The sequence below is a fragment of the Camelus dromedarius genome, chromosome 11 (genome assembly GCF_036321535.1).
Source record: "Camelus dromedarius isolate mCamDro1 chromosome 11, mCamDro1.pat, whole genome shotgun sequence".
Classification (NCBI taxonomy): domain Eukaryota; kingdom Metazoa; phylum Chordata; class Mammalia; order Artiodactyla; family Camelidae; genus Camelus; species Camelus dromedarius.
The window spans coordinates 47,822,091-47,844,441 of NC_087446.1; the positions used below are offsets into that span (position 1 = coordinate 47,822,091).

Sequence of the window (22,351 nt, forward strand, 5' to 3'; positions counted from 1 at the left end):
GGTGAGGTTCACTCTTTGGTGCTGTATACCATTCCCCAATCTTTAGGAACTGGTGAGAAATCAGGGAAAGAATTTTTTATAGAATGTAAGTTCATGTGCCCAACACACTGTGAGGCCAAAGAAACCAAAATATTAGAGTTTGGAGCATAGAAAGGTTTATTGCAGGGCCAAGCAAGGAGGAAAGGGTGGCTCGTGCCCACGAAAACCCCAACTCCCAAAGGGTTTCAGCAAAGCATATTTAAAGGCCTAGTGATAGGGGCGGTGTGGGGAGTCACACGGTATGTGATCGGCTCGTGCACAGTCCTCTGATTGGTTGATGTGGAGGTAACACGGTGGTCAACACTATCAACCCCTAGGTGCCAGGAGGAGTGGGGGCCACTTGCTCATGGTCATCTAGTTAATTTCTTCCTTTTGATGGTGGTTTTTAAGCATCTAAAAAACTCAGGAAATACACACGAGGTACTATTACCTGGGAGCTTCAGAGAGGAGCTCAGTAGAGGACATGGGGGAGGGGTCTGTCCCAGGAAGGCCCCACAGGGTCCTGCCGGGTTACAGATTGAAGATAAGGGAATCTTGCATCATAACAGTATCGATTACATAGCAGTCATCAGAACCCACGAACGTCATTCTTCTCTAGACCCTTTCTTGAATACGGAAAATTTATCAAACAGAAACAGCCAGGGTAATCCTGGCTTTTCCATGCTCCCATACTCCCTAAATTGCCACAATAGAACATACATAGCTTTGATAACAGAGCAAGTAAGTGCATGTAACGAGCTTCCCCAAAGGGAGGTCAAATCATTTTTCTTGAACAAGAGGCCTTCAAATAACAGGAAGAAAATGGAGCCTTAAAAATTTCAGAATAGTCTGTAACCTTCACAGAGACGTTCATTCCAGCTGTGCTCACATTCGTTATGACGACTCTGGAGAACAGCACCGACTCATTTTAGATGATGACTACATAACCATTCATTTATACTTAATGGGTTTATTCCATCAGGTATATGATGAACTCTAAACAAATAGTGTTACTGAATCACACATGTCAATAAATGTGAGTTCGAAACTGATTCCACCTAGCAAAGGTAATGATGAACCAGAAGGGACGAGAGCTGTGTCTAATTAATGAAAATGCCCTTTGTATTTTCTAATGGTGGAAACATTAACTTGAAAATGGCTTTCCCTGCAATGATTTACAGACAGGCACTCTTTAATGGGAAAACAATTCAAATTTATGTGCAGTTGAACTACAATTATTTGATTACTTTATTAAATTCTTGTTGATTCTACCATCTGGTTGAAGTGTATCATTTTTCATAAGTTTCATAGGTTGCAATTTTAAGTTTTTCAACCTCCAACTTCAGTTGATCCTGACAGTGTCCCTAGGTACCTGGCTTTGTGCTTAGTGGACAGAACCAAAGGGGCTGGGATTCATTCCTCTTGTCTCTTTCCATAATGATAATCTTATTTTCCTATTCGAGAACCACGTGACTAAATTTAGCAGCAGAATTTACATGACTCTTTGCAGCTTTGTGTGTAATTGAAACTGTGGGAAACTGTTTCCCATTGACTGAAGGACACTCCACTCAAATTAAATAAAATCCATAGCCAAATGCTTAAGTTTAAGTAGGTAGTTCTGAAAACTCAGGTTTTCTCTGCTGTATTTTCATGCAGCATGAAAGGCTTATATTGAAAAAAGAGATCCCAAATCAATCATCTAAACTCACACATTGATAATCTAGAAAAAGAAAAGCAAATTCAACCCAAAGTCAACTAGAGAAAGGAAATAATAAAGGTAAAAGGGAGGAGAAAAAGAACATTAAAAATAGAAAAACAATAAAGAAACATACAAAAAAGTGGTTCTTTGAAAAGAGCAATAAAATTTATTCATCTCTACCTGGAATGGCCAAGAAAAAGAGTGAGAATACATAAATTACCAATATCAAGAATTAAAGAGGATATAGCTTTACAGATATTACAATAGACAAGGATCATCAGGAAATATTATGAATAACTCTACATCCATAAATTCAATAGCATAAACTGAATGAACTACTTGGAAGGTGCAAACTTCAAAACTCACTCAAGAAGAAATGGGTAATCTGAATAGTCCTAAATCTAGTAAAGCAATTGATTTTGTAGTTAAAAGCTTTACAATGAGGAAAACTCCATGCCCAGATGATTTTACTGGAAAATTTTATTGAACATTTAAATAAGAAGTAAAATGAATTTTACACAATCTTTCCCGGAAAATAGAAGAGAATACTAAATCTTGTGAAACCAGCATTACCTTGACATAAAAAAACAGACAAAAACAGTACAGAAAAGAATACTGCTGATCAATAGCATAGGAGAAATCTTAAAGAAAATTCTATCAAAATTAAATTCACCAATACATAAAAAGGATGACATGTAACAACAAAGTAGGGTTTATGCTGGGAATGCAAGCCTGGTTCCATGTTCAAAAATCAATGTAATTTACTATGAAAATGAATATATTTGTACCCATGTATGACATTGTGTTGAACACCAGAAATTGACACAACATTGTAAACTGACTATACTTCAATAAAAAAAAATTAATATAAAATTAATATAAAATAAAATAAAATAAGCATCAGTTAGCAAAGACAGCCTAATCACATTGACCAATCTCCCCTCTAAAGTCCTCTAGTACTTTTCCATTAATGCATCTCAGCATTTAAAAATCCTCTTGCCTTTTGTTTCAGTGAAACTGAGTTCATTGCCATAACCTTGACCCCTACTGCAATAGTCTCGAATAAAGTCTTCTATGCCATTAAAAAAAAAAAAATCATGTAATTCAGGATATTAACAGTTTAAAGAAGAAAAGCCACATGATCATCTCCATGTATCCAATAAAAACATTTGATAAAAATGCAAAGAGTTTTTAGATATGACTCTTAAAACCCATAAAAGAAAAAAATTGATAAAGTGGCTATCATCAAAATTTAAAACTTTGGCTCTGAGAAGGACACTGTTGTGGGAATGAAAAGACAAGCCACATTCTGGAAGAAAATATTAGCCATTCACACATCTGACAAATGATTTGTTAGCAGGATATATAAAGAACTCTCAAAACTCAGCATTAAGAAAACAACCTCACAAAAATGATTTAAACTGACCCCTTACCAAAAATATATAAGGATAATTAAGCTTATGAAAAGATGTTCAACCTAATTCATCACTAGGGAGATACAAATTAAAACCACAGTTAAACAGATACTACTACATATCTATTTGAATGACTAACAGAAATTAAACAGACAATTCCAAATGCTGCTAAGGATGCAAAGCAACTGGAACTCTCATACATTCCTGGAGGATATGCAAAATGAGATAGCCATTTTGCAGTTTGATGATTTATTAAAGTTAAACAGTCACTTTCCATGGGACCCAGAAATTTCACTCCTGAATATTTACCCAAGAGAAAAGAAAACTATGGTCACACAGTCAAACCTGCATGCAAATGTTTATAATAGCCTCATTTACAATAATCTGAAACTGGAAACAACCCCCAGGTCCCACTGGTGAAGGGGTAAACAAGCTATTCAGCGACATTAAGGAATGAACTGAGGATACAACAACATGGGTGAGTCACCAATGAGTCATGCACGATGGAAAAAGACAGACTCAAAACGCTACCCACTGTGTGTTTCCATTTTGAGAAGGCACAACTATATGGACAAAGAACCAATCAGTTGTTGCCAAAGGTTAGGGCTGGTTGGGGAGAGAAGCTGACTGTACCGAGGCAGGATGAGGGAATTTGCGGGGCTGAGACTGGTGGTAGTATTTACATGACTCTGCACTCATCAAAACTCGTAGAACTGCATACCAAAAAGAGTGAATTGTACTGTATGCAAATTAAAAAGAAAATAAATCCAGAGAGATCTAGATTCACGGAATTTTGCCTCATCTTGTATTTCCATTTGTCTTATTTTGCCCCTAAATGAAACCTCTTCACTAATTAATCCAACACTATCAGTGGAATCACCTTGCTTCTGGTCCTTGTTTATCATTATCTCCCTGTCTTTGACCTTTTTCTTACGTTCTCCATCATCACATTTCTAATCGATTACCAAGTTCTGCCAATGTCCCCTGTGCAATGTCTTTCATATTCATCTCTTTCCCTTTCTTTGGCCACCATGTTTTCTCATTTCCACCAATCACTATATTCTACTAGCTAGCTTGTTTCCCTATGGGCAGCCATTTGTCTTTTTGTAATATTGTCTTTAAATACCATTTTCTTTCCTCTGATAAGAAATCTTCAATGGTTCCCCTTTTTTCTCATATCTGTTCCCGATCGCTCAAAACTATCAACTGCCCTCCATACCCTATTTCTTCTTCATGGCTTAGAAATCTCCTTTCATTCCAAACTGATTACTAACAAAATGAATATTTACTCTTCACTGTTTATCATATTCTAGACACCATGCTCAATTATCTCTTATTATTTCTATTTAATCCTGTCAGGAATTCTATAACATAGATCTATTGCCACTTTACAAATAAGAAAACTGAGGCTCAAAGAAGCAATTAAGTTTCCTATGATCAGACATCAAGTAAATGGCTAACATGGAATTCAGACCCAGTTCTCTCTGACTCCAAGCGCTGTACTTTTAACTTCTAAATTCTTTAAAGTCTTTCAAATTTTACTTCATTTGATCCTCAATTACGTCTTCCTTCTCAGATCATTTCTTCTCCTTAAAGATTCTCTCCTTCCCAGCCGATCTTTGCCGAATTCTTTAAGAAGTATTCCCAAATACCCAGCACTATCATTTAATTGCCTGCAGCAAAAGTTTTAAAGATGGTTTTTCTTGCCACAAATCATATATTGTTCCGTAATTACCCTGAGATATTTCACGTGTATATGTTTTATTTGCTCCCACCCCACAATCTTACTCATTCATTCACAAGAGAAAGGAACACAGATTTAATGAGCACCTATTATATGCCCAGCAATGAGCGGGATAGGTCACTGCTTCAAGGAGCGCACAGCAAATTCTTGAGAGCCGGAATCATGTCTTTTCCCTTTTATTTTTACACCTTCCTTCAGCCTCCCCAAGAACCTATTATGCTGCATCCGGGCAGATGAGTGAACGCGCTGGTTTGCCTTAGTCACAAATACACAGCATTGGAGAGCCAGGAAGGGCTATCACAGCCCTGCAAAATTTTACGTTGAAAAACCGCTAATGATGCCATCAGGCTCAGTGTCCTTCAGGGGAGAAAATGAGCTCCTGAGGCAAACATGCAGAAGCTGCAAACCATTTGAAATCGGAAAATGAAGTATGCAACAGGGGAAGCTTGCCAAGCTCAAGGACTCAGTGGCTTTAATGAAGGGAGGGTATTACCAGCAGAAATCAAAGTTGCCTACCAGCTGGATTAGCTCATCTTCACAATGAGCTTCGCTGGCTGATAACCACAGGGTCCTGAGAAATTAAGCAGACCCACAAATTACCTGCATCACATTCTGGCTAGATGTTAGAAAGTTGAATTAATTGCCTGAAAAATAAATGAATGGGGTAGGGCCAAGAATTGCCTCATTAGTATTCAGCAACACTGCTGTTTTAGGAAGAAAAGAAGAGAGGGCGGGGGAGGAAAGGGAAACAATGGGAAGTAGGGAGGGGAGGGAACAGGGAAGAATAATGAGGGAAACCATTATTTTTACAAGTGCATCATGGGCAGCCTGTGCTTTCAGAGTAGTTGCAGTGTTTCCTAGTTGAGCCCAGTTCACAGCGTCTTGGGGGAACTCCACCCATGCTTTCTGATAGAGCAGATGCTCTCCGCAGCCCAGCAATCCATACATGTGTAAAATAGGAATCAATTAGGCACGTGGACCCTTTCCCTTTATTTCCTGAATGAGAGGTAGCAGCACTCAGACTCGAATATTTCCATCAGTGGCTTTATTCCAGCAAACGCTAAACCCTGGATCCTTCGAGCATGAGTACACTTTCTCTTACAGCATATTTAATTTCTTCAATTAATAATTGTGTTCAGTCTTAAAAAACCACAGTTGCAAAGCCATGTCTTGTGATGCTCGTGTGCACAGCGAGTTTCTGCGGAACTGACTGTCAATCCATGCTTTAGAGGATGCTGTTCCTGGGCAGAGCTGTGACAAAAAAGCCATGCAAAGGTCATGATGTGAAAGGGAGGCTGAGGCCACCTTGGCGGCCAGACCCCAACACTGGCAAGCAGCTCCCTCCCCAAAAGAGTCAGTTCACCAGTAACTTACCAACTATTTCTTCCTGCAAACCTGTGGAGCCTTCTGTTTGATCTTTGCATTACCCTCACTTCCTCAGAGTCAGCTGTCTTTAGGATCATCAGCATTCTTATGAACTTTCAAACCCCTTCTGCACTGATTTTAGCTAAACCCTTCAAGATGTACCCTGAAGCCTAACGGTGAAACTGCTACGACGCAGCTCCATTTGTGCGTGGGCTGCTTTCTTTTGTTGTCAGAAATAATACCTCTTTTTATGATGTGTGTGCTTTGAGTAACTTCCAGCTAAATGCTTTTCTTCATTTTGAGCACTGAGAATATGCCTGTCCAGGAGACTGACCTCCATTTCTCTTTCCACCTCAAGGAAGAATTCATCTAATTGTCCTCACCACACCTTTTAGGCCATGTAGCACCTTAAAATTATGCAAAAAAAAAAAATCCATTTTTTTATATTGCCTCTAAGTTCCTTTGTCTTTCAAACATCAAATTGGCTATTTTGCTCACACTTTTCTTTCTTTGTGTGTGTGTGGGGTAGGGGGGTAATTAGGTTTATTTATTTTTATTTTTTTTTAATGGAGATACTGGGATGGAACCCAGGACCTCATGCATGCTAAGCATGCGCTCTACCATGGAGCTATACCCTCCCCCCAACACTTTTCCTTTATACCCCTAAAATAGGGCTACCTGCTGGCAATAATCTTAAAAAGCAAAAATATTTTTTCTCACCTATGATTTATCTTGGGTAAGGATGTCTGCCTTACTTTCTTTATATCCAGTAACATAAAAGTGAGTATCTCTTTTTATCATAGATTACAAAACTATTTTTAACCTCTCTTCAAAAAACAAAAGAGAATAACAAATGAGAAATTAATCATCGCCATGTACGTGTGGAGACTCTGTTTTGGGCCCTGGCCTATGCGCTCTGGGGTATGTAATTACATTTACATGGAAGAAAGGAAAATCAAACTTGTTTTATGAGTGGTTTTTTCTTCTTATTTCAAGAAGTTGGGTGCAAATGATTGTATAAGTGATTCATAAATTGCCACGTATTTTTTCCCAAGTAAGATTCTCTTCTGACTTTATGCGTATTTCAGTTGCCTCAACCTAAAAATTCTGACTTTTAGGGAGAGTCTGTCAGTCCCAGAAGACAAGCTCATACTTTCGTCTCTGCCCTTGATTTTTCGTATTATTTTGGGCTTGCTGAATCCCTTTATCAGTTAGAGTGCTTTGGGTTGTAAACAAGAAAATCTATCCCAACCAGCTTGAACAATAAAGAGAGTTTCCTGGCTAAAGGCTGAGAAGTAACTGAGAAGTCCAACCAAAGTTACAGGTGTAATGAGGCCTGGTCTGAGTTTCTCTGTTTTCTTCATCCCAGTCCCCTGAGTGTCAGCTTCAACCTCAAATGGGAGAAAGAGCATGTCACATGCTGTGTCGGGGGTGACGAACTGTGGCCCATGGGCCACATCCGGGCAGAGCTGAGTCGTTGTAAAGGAGACCACGTGGCCATGAAGCCTAGAATATACACTCTCTGCCCCTTTACAGACAAAGCTGGCCTTTGAACCCTTCTTGTGGGTCTTTCTCAAGAGCTAAGAAACTCCTTTCTTTCCCACGAGTGTCAGTAAATCTCTTGCCATCTTGTTGGGCCACATGGACGTAACTGAACCCATCTGTGGCCAGATAATGCCAAACTCCGGTGGGGTTAAACCCACCGTGGCCCAGAGCACGGGGTTGCCTGTGGATTAATCAGATTAATGGTCTGCACGGGAGGGGTTCATAGCAGATGTGATCACTGTATCACTAGAATAGAGTAAAAAAGAAAATGTACATGGTGTTATGGGTTGAACTGCCTTCACCAAATTCATAAATTGAAGTTCTAATCCCCAGTCCCTCGGAATGTGACTGTATTTGAAGACATGGTCTTTACAGAAGGAACCAAGTTTAAAATTAGGTTATTACGGTGGACCCTCATCCAACATGACTGGTGTTCTTACTGAAAGGGAAAAGTTGGAGAGAGACCCACACATAGAAAGAATACCATGTGAAGATGAAGGCAAAGATTGCAGCGATGCTTCTGGAAGCCAAAGAACGTCAAAGACTGCCGGCAAACCACAGGAAACAGGGGGAGAGGCATGGAACAGATTTGCTCCCGCAGCCCTCAGAAGGAACCAGCCTTGCCGACACCTTGATCTCCTGCTTCTAGCCTATGAGATAATAAGTCATTGTTGCTTAAGCCACTCAATTAATAAACAAATACACATGGGAAGACAATCACTAAAGTCCACGACAGTGCCATAAATTTCCCTATCTGGAAAGTGAGCTGAAAGACCACAAGAAACAGATGTCTCTTGAATCTTTCTGTGAATAACGTTCATGGTCACCACAGCCTAGCGGTACCCTGATAGCAAAGAGTACATGTCAGGAGGAAAAGGATGCAACTTGGGACAGACCAACACACAGACAAAAAAGAGTAAATACACCTTCAGGGTAAAATTAAATAGTCTGGGAGGACTCCCTGCCCAGGGGAGCCCTCAACTGCTTTCTCCTTAACCTTTGGGACATTGTCCATTTTTTTTTTCTTACTGTCCTTTATTACACTATCTAAATCCACCCACCAGACATTTGCGTGGATTTACAAGCACTCCCTTTTTAAAAATAAATATTCTGAAAAGACTTCTATCCATTACTGTTCACACTTGTGGCATCCAAAAAGAGAGATCTGAGGTTTGAGAGTGAGGAGTTAAAGTCAGTAAGAAAACCGAAGATCATTTCTGTACGGCCGACTCAAGGGGGAGGAGGTAAAAGCACCAGACAACAGTGCTGTAGTCCTGAGATTTATTCCTTCAGTCACTCATTCAACAAGTATTTACGGCATTTGTATGACTATATTAAACATTAAGAATACAAGAATAAACAAAACCAACATGGTGTCTGTCCTGACAGAGCTTAGACGTTCGTTGGGGGGGAAGGGACAGAAAGTAAACAGAATATTATAATGTGGGGTGGTAAGTGGTAGTTCAGGGGAAGATTATGATTTATGGGTACACGTAAGGGGCTTGTAATCTAATTTGGAGTGGGTCAAGGATGGTCTTCTAGAGTAACCACTGTATGAGCCGAGACTTGACAAATAATTAAGAAATATTCAAGCCAAAAGGAAGGGTATGAGGGAGAACAGGGGAGGTCATGTGTAGGGATAAAAGCCACCTTAAAAATTATAGGCTTTATCCAGAAGAAAATGTGGAGCCATGAGAAGTCATATAATCAGACATGCAATTTAAAAAGGTGGTGTCTGCTCAGAGCAGTAAGGACGTCGTGCTAGGTTTGGCTTTGCTCTAATAAGGAGTTATTTCTGAGTCAAGTAAAAGCTACATGACCTGACCATAGAACTTTATCCCTTAGTTAAATCAAGTTGAAACTGTCAATTAAAAGTTATCTAGAGCTTTACCCACCTAAAAGAGTCAAGTTACCAGTCATTTTAAGCAAGCCAAATTGAAAGGCGTTTTCTTCAGGAATTGGAACACTGTGACACAACCTTTAGGCAAAATAATTTAACCTTGGTAGTGATAATTATTTTAAAATTACAGCTCTTTAAAACATGATTTTAGAAACAGCACCACATGAGGAAGGTGTAGGTACTAAACTAGCAGGACGTTTTCTAAGGTAATCAGTTACACTGGGAGCCTTCAGGGAGTCACATCCTCTGTGTTCACATCCTGGTTATGGTCCCCTCCCTTTGAATTTGAAAGAAAACCATGGTTTGACTTTAGCCAAGAGAAATTGGCAAAGGTACTGGAACTGAGCAGGACCCTGGGGGACTTTCCAGGTCAGACCCCTCCCCTTGTCCTCTGCTGCAGCTCCTCTCTGAAGCACCCAGATAATAGTATTTCATGTATATTTCCTGAGATTTTCAGATGCTTAAAAACCACCACCAAAGGGAAGAAATTAACTATTTGATGATGATCAAGGCCGCATGGCCCCCAGACCTTCTGGCGCCTGGGGGTTGATGGTGTTGACCACCCTGTTACCTCCACATCAACCAATCAGAGATTGTGCATGAGCTGATCACGTACCCCGCGAGGCCCCCTCCCTTACCTGGCCTTTAAGTGTGCTTTGCTGAAATCCTTCAGGGAATTCGGGGTTTTCTTAGGCATGAGCCACCCCTTCCTCCTTGCTCGGCCCTGCAGTACACCTTTCTCTGCTCCAGACTTTGATGTTTCAGTTTGTTTGGCTTCGTGGTGTGGCGGGCACACAAACTTGCCTTCGTTAACAGTATTACTGTGCAACTTCTGGACCTGACAGCTTGTGTGTCTGCAGTCCTGGAAACTTGTGCCTCCTCATAAGATGTCCAGCTACTCTGCTCAAGTGACCACGGTGGACAGACCATGTGGAGAGGGTACCTGGAGAGGGGTCCTGAGATTATAGGAAGCAAAAGTCCCAACTGTTCCACAGTCTTAGCTAAGCCCAACCCTGGATGGCCCAGCACTGAATGCAGCTGCCTGAGTGGCTACTGGAGACCCAGCTGAAGAAACACTCAGGGGGTCCTGCAAGATTGCAGAATCATCACAAATAAAACGCTTGTTGGAAGCCACAAAGTTGTGCTGCATAGCAGTATATAAATGGAGCTCTCCCCATCATCCTTTTAGAGGCAGAAATAATCATAATTATTATAATTATATTACATATTATAATTATTATATTAATATGCAGTAATTACATATTATTATAATTATTATATTACAGGGTCTATTATTATTGTAGTTGTAATAATTTTTATTATTTAGTCTAACTCCATTGTGTCAGAAGAGAAAACTGAGAAGCAGAGAGGTTAACTCAGGACTTCTGAGTTCTGTTCTGAGTTCCACAGCATCTCCTCCTTCAACATGCCATCACTCGAAAGCCCTCTTCTCAGTTTACTAGTGTAAAAGATGTCAAGGGGAAGGACTGGGAAAGGAAAATGGAAAAGATCTGGAACTGTTGCCGGCGAATAGGTTCTTGTCTCGTCACAGAAAGAATTCAGAGATGAGACATGGAGGTAAAAAAGGTAAAGTGAGGTTTATTAAGGGATGGATAGTACACTCTCAAGGGGAGAGCGGGCCGGCGCAGGGGAGCGGCTGCCCTGAGTTTCTTAGCAAGTTGGTTACATAGAGTGAAAAAATAAATAGGCAGGATATTCATTGGGAAGGGAAGGGTTTGGGGTCATATCCCCTGATTTTCATGCCAGCTCCACCTTTCCCAGTGAGGGGGGGATTTTTGTCCTTATTTAGTCAAAAATATCATGGCGTTGGTGCATGATGGGTACTTCTATTCTGCAAGGCTAATTTTATTGAAATGAGGGCATAATGAGCAAAAGGTTGCACTCGGACACTGGAGATTCCTGCCTGTCCACACCTTTCTCTGTCGGCCTCCAGGACACTTGTCACCCCAAAAATGTGTGATTTCTTATCAGTCCAGAGGTTCCTACTCGTATCTAGCTATCTGCCTGCTCTGACAGAATAAGCTAGGCAATCTAACAAACCGAGGACACTGGACACAAAGTCTGGCATCTGGCCTTGGGGTGAATAGAGGGGTCTCTGTTCTCTCACCGTATTGTGTTGTGCATCGTGTGTGTGTGTGTGTGTGTGTGTGTGTGTGTGTGTGTGTGTTTACTCATAGGACCAAGTGGTCTCAGAAATCTTTACTACAGTACATGACTATCAAAGACTGAAGGTCACTCCCCCTAACTGCATGTCACTTTCTTTGCCTCATTTCACACGGTGTGTTTCTGAGCAAATATTTCTAACGTCTTACAGGAGCTTGATCCGCTTACCGAGTCAACTGACATCAACAGGCAGCCAGTTGGCTCCCAACCACATTGCACAAAAAGATAACAGTTCTTTGAGATTCTCAAGGGGATTCGTTTTTCCTGGTGAGACTTTCCTCGAGGTGCCTAATGATAAAGCCCCTGGGGCTTTTCCGCATTGGCCCAGGACTCATGCCTTCAGAGGCAATTTTATAAATAAGTAAGTTACCCTGTTCTCAAAAGACTCTAGAGGGAGACACTTTTAAATAAAGCAGACCTAATTCTTCAATCTCACCTTTTGTAATTGGGTATGAATGAGCTATTCTTCATGGTCTGGTAGCTTGACAGGAACAAAAGAGTGTACCAAATCATTAATTCTCTAATTTGCCCACATAACATAAAACCAGCTGGCTTTTAATATTTAATTAAATTAGTGTGCTCCCCGACTGAGTTCTAATATTCCAATTTCAATTTTCAGCACAAAGCTAATATAAAACCGAAGAAGCCCTGAGTGATGTGGAAGGGAAACCGTGACCTTGAGAGGATAAGATGAAGGAAGCTACAGATGAAAAGAACCCTTTTTTCACCACCCTTAAGCACTATGTATAAGATGTCCAACTAAAAATATCACATTCTCTTTTAAGAAGTAGCACCGTGCTAAAAATATGCACGGATTTCTTTTTTCATTAGTTAATTCCTTCGTCTACTCTTTCATTTCTTATGTCTGTTACGTGCCAGGTATTGAACTGAGAGGTCAAGGGTGAGGGTGAATTGCATGAACCCTACCCCTAGAGGGACTTACTGTCTCAAATTCTTGCTAAGGACTTGTAGCCAAGTGTATGTGTGGAATCTGGGACAAGCTTAGCCTTTGAGCTTCAACTGTCTACACTGTCTACAGGATGGCTGTATTAACAACACTCCAGTCACGTGATTCCTGTGAGGAAGAAATGAGATCGTGTCTCATCCAAGAGCTTAGTGCATGTAGAGTGACAATCAAATGATGTGTCAAAATCATGAGGGGCTTTGTGCAGGCTTGTTGGTGCTGTGGGTGTGCATTTGTACTTAAGGGAGGCAAAAGGAAAGGACCCTGCGATGACCACCCATTTTCTAGTGGGTCACTTCTCATAAATACCCAGTAAAGTGTGATTCAGTCCACCTTCAGGAAATTCAATCTTCCTCTATAATTCTCCCTATGGAATGTTTCCTGCCTTAAACAGCAGATTGGACATTCAGGGCTGCTTGTTTCTTGTTTGCTTTCGTTGGATTAAATGATGCTAAATTTAGGCTACAGGTTCTTCTTAGCTCTTTGGGGTGATATCATCCTTGTGTGTGTGAGGGTTTAGTGCAGCTGTTAATATTTTGTTACTCTCCTTCCGTTTCTCTGTTTTTGTTTCTGTCTATTGTACTGGGTTGGGCTGGTTTTTCTTGCTTTTTAGGCACCTTATAGGGCACTGCAGCACAAAGCTGGCAGGTGCACGTGACTGGTGAAGGTGCCTAAAAAGCGTTCAGTGAAGAGGGAGAAAGGCAGATGGTAGATTTCACTCCGCGGCAGCCGTGGGTGGTCCTGGACCAGCATTTAGGGTCAAAGCCAGTGGATACAGGAGCTGGAAGGTGAACCATGAACCATGGGAGCAGTGAGTGCTTTTAGAGCCTTCAGCACACAATTTCACATGGTACCTAAACCTCTACTTTCGTAGAGGCCTTTTCAGTTTGGCCTCTGGTGTGACACTCACCCAGATGACCAGACAAGGATTTCAGAGGTATCTCTGATCCTCTTTGTCACCCCATCATCTCAAGAATAAATTTCTAGTTTTACTTCTGTTCCCTCCTTTTCCTTCTACTGTCAGCATCTCAGGCTTGGCCTTCATTCCATCACAAACGCACTATTGTTTTTTTAATTGAAGTACTGTCAGTTTACAATGTTGTGTTAATTTCTGGTGTACAGCATGGTTCAGTTGTACATATATTCCTTTTCATATTCGTTTGCATATAGGCTATTACAGGGCATTGAATATAGTTCCCTGTGCTATACAGTAGGACCTTGCTGTGTATCTATTTTGTGTACAATAGTAGAGAAGGAGGCATATGGAATATTCTTCTTTCAGCCTAAGCCATAAACAAACCCTTCCCTTACATAGTTCAAGAATATGACTGAGTTGGGGTAGATGACAACCTCAGTCCTCCCACAGACCATCACAGCTTAAGAAAATAACTCTGTACATTTCCTATGGAGAAGGTGGGATCTGGGAAAGACTCTCAGGACAGTGGTTACTCAAAGAAAGGATGGTCGTTGCTCTCCAATCATCTTTCCAGGACTACATTTGGTAGGGGAGTCTGGAGATTAATTCTTCTATTGTAACCTCCCAAGCCTGACTCACCCCCTCCCCTTCACCACCATCCATGTTAAGAGAACGGGGTTGGGGGGTGGTTTGCCTCAGTGGTAGAGCACATGCTTGGCATGCATGAGGTCCTGGGTTCAGTCCAAAGTGCCTCTGTTAAAGGGGGTTTAATTAACTAATTAATTAAAACACACAGTTGTTAATAAAAAAATTTTTTTAATCAACTATACCTCAATTAGAAAAGAAGGAACTCACACCATATGATATCACTCCTATGTGTAATTAAAAAAAAAGACACAAATGTGAACTTATTTACATAACAGAGACAGACTCAGACATAGAAAATAAACTTATGGTTCATAGAGGGGAAACAGAGTGGGAAGGGATAAATTGGGAGTTCGAGATTTGCAGATACTAACTACTATGTATAAAATAGATAAACAACAAGTTTCTTCTGTACAGCACAGGGAACTATATTCAATATCTTGTAGTAACCTATAATGAAAGAGAATACGAAAAGGAATATATGTATGCATACGTATGACTGGGACATTGTGCTGTACACCAGAAACTGACACAACATTGTAAATCAACTGTACTTCAATTTAAAAAAAGATAGAAAAAAAGAAAAGAAGGATCTCTTCTACAAAAGGCTACCTATGCCTATGGTAAACCCAACCGAAAGTAATGGACACACGAGCCCAACGTTGAGGATTTACAATTCCTGGTGCCTCTCTGGGAGAGCAGCAATGGTTAATTGAATAGAATACACAATCATTCAATCATATGAGGGGTTTTTGTAATATTCGGCATTAGCTTCTAAAAGGCTCCTACTGATTATGTTTTATTTCCTGGTTTGTTAAGCGTCTATTGTAAAGTGCTGTTAAATTATAATAAATTAGCTTTCCTTCCACAGAAGTGTCACCTGAATGTACTTAGCTGCTCATCAGTCCCACAGATGTGTAATTATTTATTTTATTAGGCTGTTCTGTTGCCTTTTGCATATTACAAAGTGCTTTTTCATTAGTCTTACTTGAAAAGTTAGATTATTGTTAAGTGCGAAGATCTTAGCTACAATTATACATTCACAAAATTCGGAAGTTCTGAAAAGTTTCTTGGCCCTCTGATACTAAGGAGAATTTTACTTTTGATCTACAGATCAAAGACCATAGTGTGGACCTGATTAAAGCTATTAAACTTCTCCCAAGAAAATGAGCATCAACAGAGAAATACATAAGTTTTCTGGGGTTTCATGGACCCCCTAGAAAACTATTCTGTGGACGCCCAGGTAAAGAAATCCTGAGTTAAAGAATTTTGGAAATTCTTGATACATTATGTAAACAATGAATTTTCTGATATTCTACCGTTGACTTTTTCAGGTATTTATGCAATAAAGAAGCAGAAGACAAAGTAATGGTAGGGAAGACAAGGGTTAGTTCAGGCTGGACTTTGTTGATTAAAAAAATAATGCTTCATTTGTTACCAAAGTTATTGCCCCAGAATCATACCCCTCCTACTCCCTCAAATGGAAACCAATTACTCATACCTAAGTTTCAGGAAGAAGCTGAAAACAATTTTTATTTTTTTCCCAAAAACAAGCACTGGTTAGAATCAACGAGGCCCAGGATGCGGAAGATTTTATTTCCAGCAGACCTTGAGCCTCGTTATACACTTGTAATATATTAGCACGCCAAATGACACATCTATGGGCGCCATGACAGTTGACGGTTGCCATGACAACAACCGGAAACGCCCATACAAGGACTGAACAGGAGGGTTGTATCAGTTCCAGGCCCAAACCACACCCCTGCTCTTGGATAATCCATAAATATTCCTCCCACTCTTTAGAAATCCCTCCCTTTTACTTCGACCCTCCGATACATTTGGTGTCTCTGCTCAAATTGGGTTGCGAGGTTGATTTGACAGCTAGATTCCCACTTCTCCATTCTTTGGCCATTGAATAAAAAGTGTGCCATTCCAGACTCAGCACCAGTTTTGTCATTGGCTGTGCCAATTCGACTGGAGAAAGAGCCTCCCCGGCTGAGACAGGGGGACCCAGCCCAAGCTAGGACCCTGGCAAGGGTCCTGTGGACCAATTTGGTAACATATTCCCTTAATTCTCCCTTATCAGCCAAGGATACCTTGTCCCTCACCTTCTCTCAGTTGAATTTTACATGAAAAAGAAAATTACTTCAGTCATTTCAGCTGTCAAGTCTTGAAGAATTGAGAAAGCGTGTCCTGGTCTAAAATTACCGAGCCCTCACTCTCTGCTAGTGCCTCCCATGCGTTAAGTGCATGAATTCTTACAGCAAATGTGTGAGAAAGCTACTGCTTTTATTTCCATCTTATAAGAAAATTGCGAGAAGCGTGGTAACTTGGCTAAGGACACACTGTTGGTAAATGATGGGGCTGGCACTCGATTTTTCTTTTCCAGTTTGGCAGCTAGGCAAAACCCATCAGAAACAGGTGTCTTTTATCTGAAGTTCTGTGAAGGAGGAGTAGTTTTATTTCATTGCAAAGAAACAAATGACCTAAATCAATTTGCTCCTGACCTTGATTTTGTGCAAATTTATTTATAACGAATTGCAAGGGAAGGGGAGATAGTACTAAATTCAGAAAAATTTAAATAGTCTTAAATCAAGCATGTAACATGCAATCCCATTTGTCCAGAAAAGAGGCAAAAGGCAGAACAGTAAATCTTTCCATAGCAAAATTATCACAAGGCTACGCAGAGTCTTCCAATCTCGACTTTTCCCCCCTTTGAATGGAAACTGCAAATCACTGGGTTATCATGTGGTCTAAGTAGTGAGTCCATTAATCTCTTTTGCTCTTCATTTGTCTCGGATCTGATTTGACTTTGTGATAATGCATCACTGTGATCACGCTGTGCCCTCCCTGATACAGAGTCTTCAGCGAAAGCTACAAACAGACAGAGAAAGAAGGCTGGTGGTTCAATCCTCACAGGGTCTCAGGATGAAGAATGGCCATGTTTGGAAGCATCTTCAACATAACTGTGGTACCCAAGGGAACTTTCAGAATATAAGCCAGCTGTAAAATACTTACAGAAGTGAATGGTAAAGCAGAAACTGAAAACCAATTTGTATAACCAATCCAATTTAGTATAATCTTTTGCTCCTAAGGATATAATACTCAGATACCTGCTGAGTGTACAAATATGCATCTAAAAATGTACCATGATGGTTAATCAAGTGAAAATTCAAGGTTGGGGGTTTTCACGTGAGAAGCTGGAGTTCAGAACAGTTGAATTACTTGAAATCTCACTGAAAATTGTTGATACAGGGCTTATTCCAAAGTCTGTTCACAAGTTTACTTCATTCCTACTCTGGTCTATTCTAGACCAGGTGTTGGCAAGCTTTCTCTTAAAATATCAGAGAGTAATATTTAGCTATAGACAATAATAACGAATGGGCACCTGTTTCAGTAAGACTTTATTTACAAAACAGACAGCTGGCAGGATTTGGCCAGCAGATGGTAATTTGTCAACCCCAGTTCTAGACAATTTCCAGCTCTGCCATTTATTAATTATGGGCTTTGATTTAGTTTAGTCTTTCTCAACTTCAGTCTCTTCCCCCAATGAAATACATTGTTTTTCAGATAGGAAAACAATTTTTTTCAGATAAGTTTATCAAAATTGGTTTCCACAGGATATGGTTTGGAAAATGCCACTCTTTAGTTTTATAAAATCACATATAAATATGTGCATATGTGTATAATTTATTGAATATCTAGTACATGCTAGACACATATTTAATGTATTACATATACTGTCAAATTTAATCCTCATGATTCTCTTCCAATGTGAATGTAAGGTGGTTCAGAGACAGAGTGCTTGGCAAAGTTGCACAGCTCACAATTCATAGAATTGCAATCAGTTGCTTTGGAAGGTTCACTTACGTCACTACACTGAGCTGTTTTTTTACTGTCTCATCTTATTTTATTTTAAATTTTATTTTATATAATTTTATTGTGGAAAGAACACTTAATATAAGATCTATCTTCTTAAATTTTTAAGTGTACAATACATCGTGCTGCACAATGTTTGTCATAACGCAGATCTTAGGAGCTCATTCATCTTGCTTAACTGAAACTTTATGCCCATTTGTTAGTAACTCCCTGTTTCTCCCTTCTCCCCAGTCCCTGGAAACCACCATTCCACCCATCTTTGCTTCTACGAATTGGACTATTTTAGATCCCTCATATAAGTGGAATCATGCTACATCTGTCTTTACGCACTGGCTTATTCACTTAGTGTATTGCTCTTGATATGAACGTACTGGTGATTCCAAACAGTCATGAGGGGCAGAGAGTGTCATGTTCTTTGAATAAAAGTTATTTTTCTGGGGCACAGCCTTCTGCCCAGATCCAAACATTCACTGGACCATGCTTTACTAGTGAGTAAAGGGACACTATTGAAGTTTAGAGTTCGAGTCCTCTCCCATTTTATTCCTGTTTCCTTTTTCCCTTTTAGCTCCAATGATGGGTAAGAGGACTGTTTTTTCCTTCTCTTTAAAACTACGGGCCCCCTTCTCTCTGATCTCTCAAATGCAGCCTGGCATAGGCCATTTCCCAATGGTAGACAAAGCAGCCGGTCTTTAGGGCAGATTTTCACTCTCCAGCTAACTTTTTCCTTTTAATTCTTGGAGTCGAGGATAAACTTCAGTTCACTTTTTCTTGTAATGCAATGGTAAAATCTCATCCTCAAATCTGACACGTGTTCTAGGCACAGTCACAGGGAGAAAGAAGTAGAAAGCTCCAATCTGGCATTAGGTCTAGACTGTATTCTATAGTATAGTTTTTATTTAAGCTCTGCATTAAGAAGTTTGGGAAGTTCTCTCAGGTTAATGAAAGCTACTTCTCCTGTTTGAGCACAGTCCTTGTGCATGAGCTCCCTTGGCAGGGAATGACAGGGAGGAAGAAGAGTAGTGGCCTGAAGACTTATGCAGGCCTTTGACCTTGAAAACAATCAAAACAAATGCCAAAAAAACCCTTCCACTGCAACCCTGCATTAAGCAATTCTCATGGATTGTAGTGTCTTCATCTCTTGTCCATGTTCCTCACTCACTGGCTTCCACCCCCATATCCCACTGGAACGCCTACCATTAAGTTTACCAGTGGGCTCCCACGGCCACTTTTCAGTTCTCTTAACTCACTTCTTCTTTCGAGGATGATCTTTTTTTTTTTTTTTTTTTTTGAAGTCTTCTCCTCCCTCTGACTCCCTGAGAGCACTTTCCTTGTTCTCTTAGAGCATGAGTCAAGACTCAAATGCCCACAGGGGCCAAGCAGATGACGTAAATGACCAAAGTGAACTTGTATCACATTCTTCTGAAACAGATGCATTTATACACATATATATATCAAACATGTAAGAGTAGTCTTGTCTCCTGCGACTAACATAGGCTTGCCCATTAGTCTTGTAATTTCTGACCCACATGTTCTCTCTTTCATTCTTCCACTTTTATGGATGTATTAAAAATTTTTTTGTAATTTTGGCAAGGTGGGGGAGGTAACTAGGTTTATTTATTTTTAGAGGAGCTACTGGGGATTGAACCCAGGACCTCATGCATGCTAATCATGTGCTCTGCCACTTGAGCTATATCTTCCTCTCTCATGTTTCCACTTTTGATGGGAACATGGGTCCAAGAAAATGTCACTTTCCTCTTACCTGTACTGTGAGAAAAACAGCCATCACCTAGATGATACACAGCTCCAGACACGTGGTCCCAAGGCAGCAGATTGTGCTGAGACGAGCAAATTAGAGTCCACATATTCTACCTAAAGAGGAAGTTTCTACCCAGCTCCAGGTTATGGTTCCCAAGTCGCGTTATTTGCAACAGGTACTAAAAGGCAGATTTTATGTAAATTGCCAAATTTGTAAATGTTGGCAACATGGTGTAAGTCAAACTCAAACCCTTTAAAGTTTGCCAACTTTGTGGTCAAAATCAGATCGTTTCTTCACTGACTCCTTTCCCGCCAGTGTATGTCTTCCTCCTTGAGCCATTTCTCATCCCAAATGCTTAATTTTTTTTTTAACCAATTAGAATTGATCTAATTCTTGTTCCCAGCTTGTGCATTCTTTCTTCCCTTTTGTTCTTTTATTTATTTATTTATTTATAATTTATTTTTTATTTTTTAGTTGAAGTATAGTCAGTTTACAATGTTGTGTCAATTTCTGGTGCACAGCATAATGCTTCAGTCCTATATATACATACATATATTCCTTTTTATATTCTTTTTCATTATAGGCCATTATGAGGCATCGAATATAGTTCCCTGTGCTATATAGTGGTCTTGTTTTTTAAATCTATTTTATATATAGTAATTAGTATCAGCAGCTCTCAAACTCCCAATTTATCCCTTCCCACTCCCTCCTCCCAATAACCGTAAGTCTTTTTCCTATGTCTGTGAGTCTGTTTTTGTTCTTCAAATGAGTTCACTTTGTGTTGTTTTTTTTTTAAGATTTCCACATATAAGTGGTATCCTGGGCGTATATCCCATATATCCAGAGGGAACTCTAATTTGAAAAGATACGTGCACCCCAATGTTCATAGCAGCACTATTTACAATAGCCAAGATGTGGCAACAACTTAAATGTTCATCGACAGATGACTGGATAAAGAAGATGTGAGATATATGTATATATATATTAGAATTCTAATTCTAATATATATATTAGAATACTACTCAGCCATAAAAAAGAATAAAATAATGCCATTGCAGCAACATGGATGGACCTGGAAATCGTCATTCTGAGTGAAGTAAGCCAGGAGAAAGAAAACCACCCAATGCTTTTCTTGAGAAACTCCATCTCTTCTGCCACATCTTCCCCCCACAACACTTTGTTGTAACTTTATTCTCATACATTATATTCCTCCTTGCATTATAGTTATTTATAAAATTGTCTTATAGTTTCATATGCTTGTAAGTTTATTATGGGTAGTAATGGATTCTTCTTTGTATTTGCATTCCCCATAGCACCTAGATCCATTGTTTTGCACATGAACGTTTTGTCTTACTATATCTTCATTCATTAATATTTACAGTCTTAAGTTCTATAAAGAAAATGCTGAAAAAAAAAAAAAAAAAAAGACTGTTAAACTCAAATGGCCCCAGGATTATGTGGCATCTCACTCTGTAGATCCCCATTTTTATAGGGGAATAGTGCCTTCCTCAAATTCCTGCCAAATCCATAGAAGGCTTAAAGCAGCTTTGTTCCCTAGGACAGTAATTTTGTTAAAGGCAAAAAGAATTCCATGGGGAAAAAAGTGGAGGTGTCCCATGGTTAAATAAGTCTGAGAAATGCTGGGTTAAATGGTGTTTAACAGATGTCTTTATTGCAGCACTTCTCAGAGCTTTTACTGCACTAAAATGCACTGTGACTAAAAGAGTATTAGAGTGCTTTTCAAACATTTAAATTCTGGAACCATTTTGTGAAGATCATTATTAAGATTTCATGGGACTGGACCACCATTTGACTAGAACACAGTTTGGCCAAAGAGTGAAAATGTTTAGAATGTGAGGTCTTCAATTTGTTTTGCTTGACTATTTTTGTTTTTTGAGTTTTTTTGTGTGTTTGTTTGTTTGTTTGTTTTTGGTGGGGAGGTAATTAGATGTATTTATTTATTCTTAGAGGAGGTACTGGGGGTTGAACCCAGGACCTCATGCTTGTTAAGCATGCACTCTACCATTTGAGCTATACCCTCCCCCTTGTGAGGTCTTCTATGATTCATCTCCCACCTGTATTATCAGTGTTATTTCCTGCTAAACAAATCCTCCATCCATTCCAAAATTCAGCTTATTCTGTTTCTCATTCATATACATTCCTTCTTTCAGCACATTTTCTCCCCAAATTTCCATGTTCTGAAATATCATTCTGCCTTCAGTATACCTACTTACGCATTATCTGTCCTTCAAAACTCAGTTAAATACCTACTTTTCCAAGAACTCATCAGAAACTGTTACCAAGTCCAAACTCGTTCTCCT

At 39.7% G+C, this 22,351-nt stretch overlaps 1 non-coding gene across 1 annotated transcript; it reads right to left on the reverse strand.

Moving 5' to 3' along the window:
• Positions 1-21,998: 21,998 nt before the first annotated feature.
• Positions 21,999-22,072, reverse strand: TRNAV-AAC (transfer RNA valine (anticodon AAC)). The gene has a single exon. It is a non-coding gene; the product is annotated as a tRNA-Val (tRNA).
• Between the last annotated feature and the right edge of the window lie 279 nt (positions 22,073-22,351).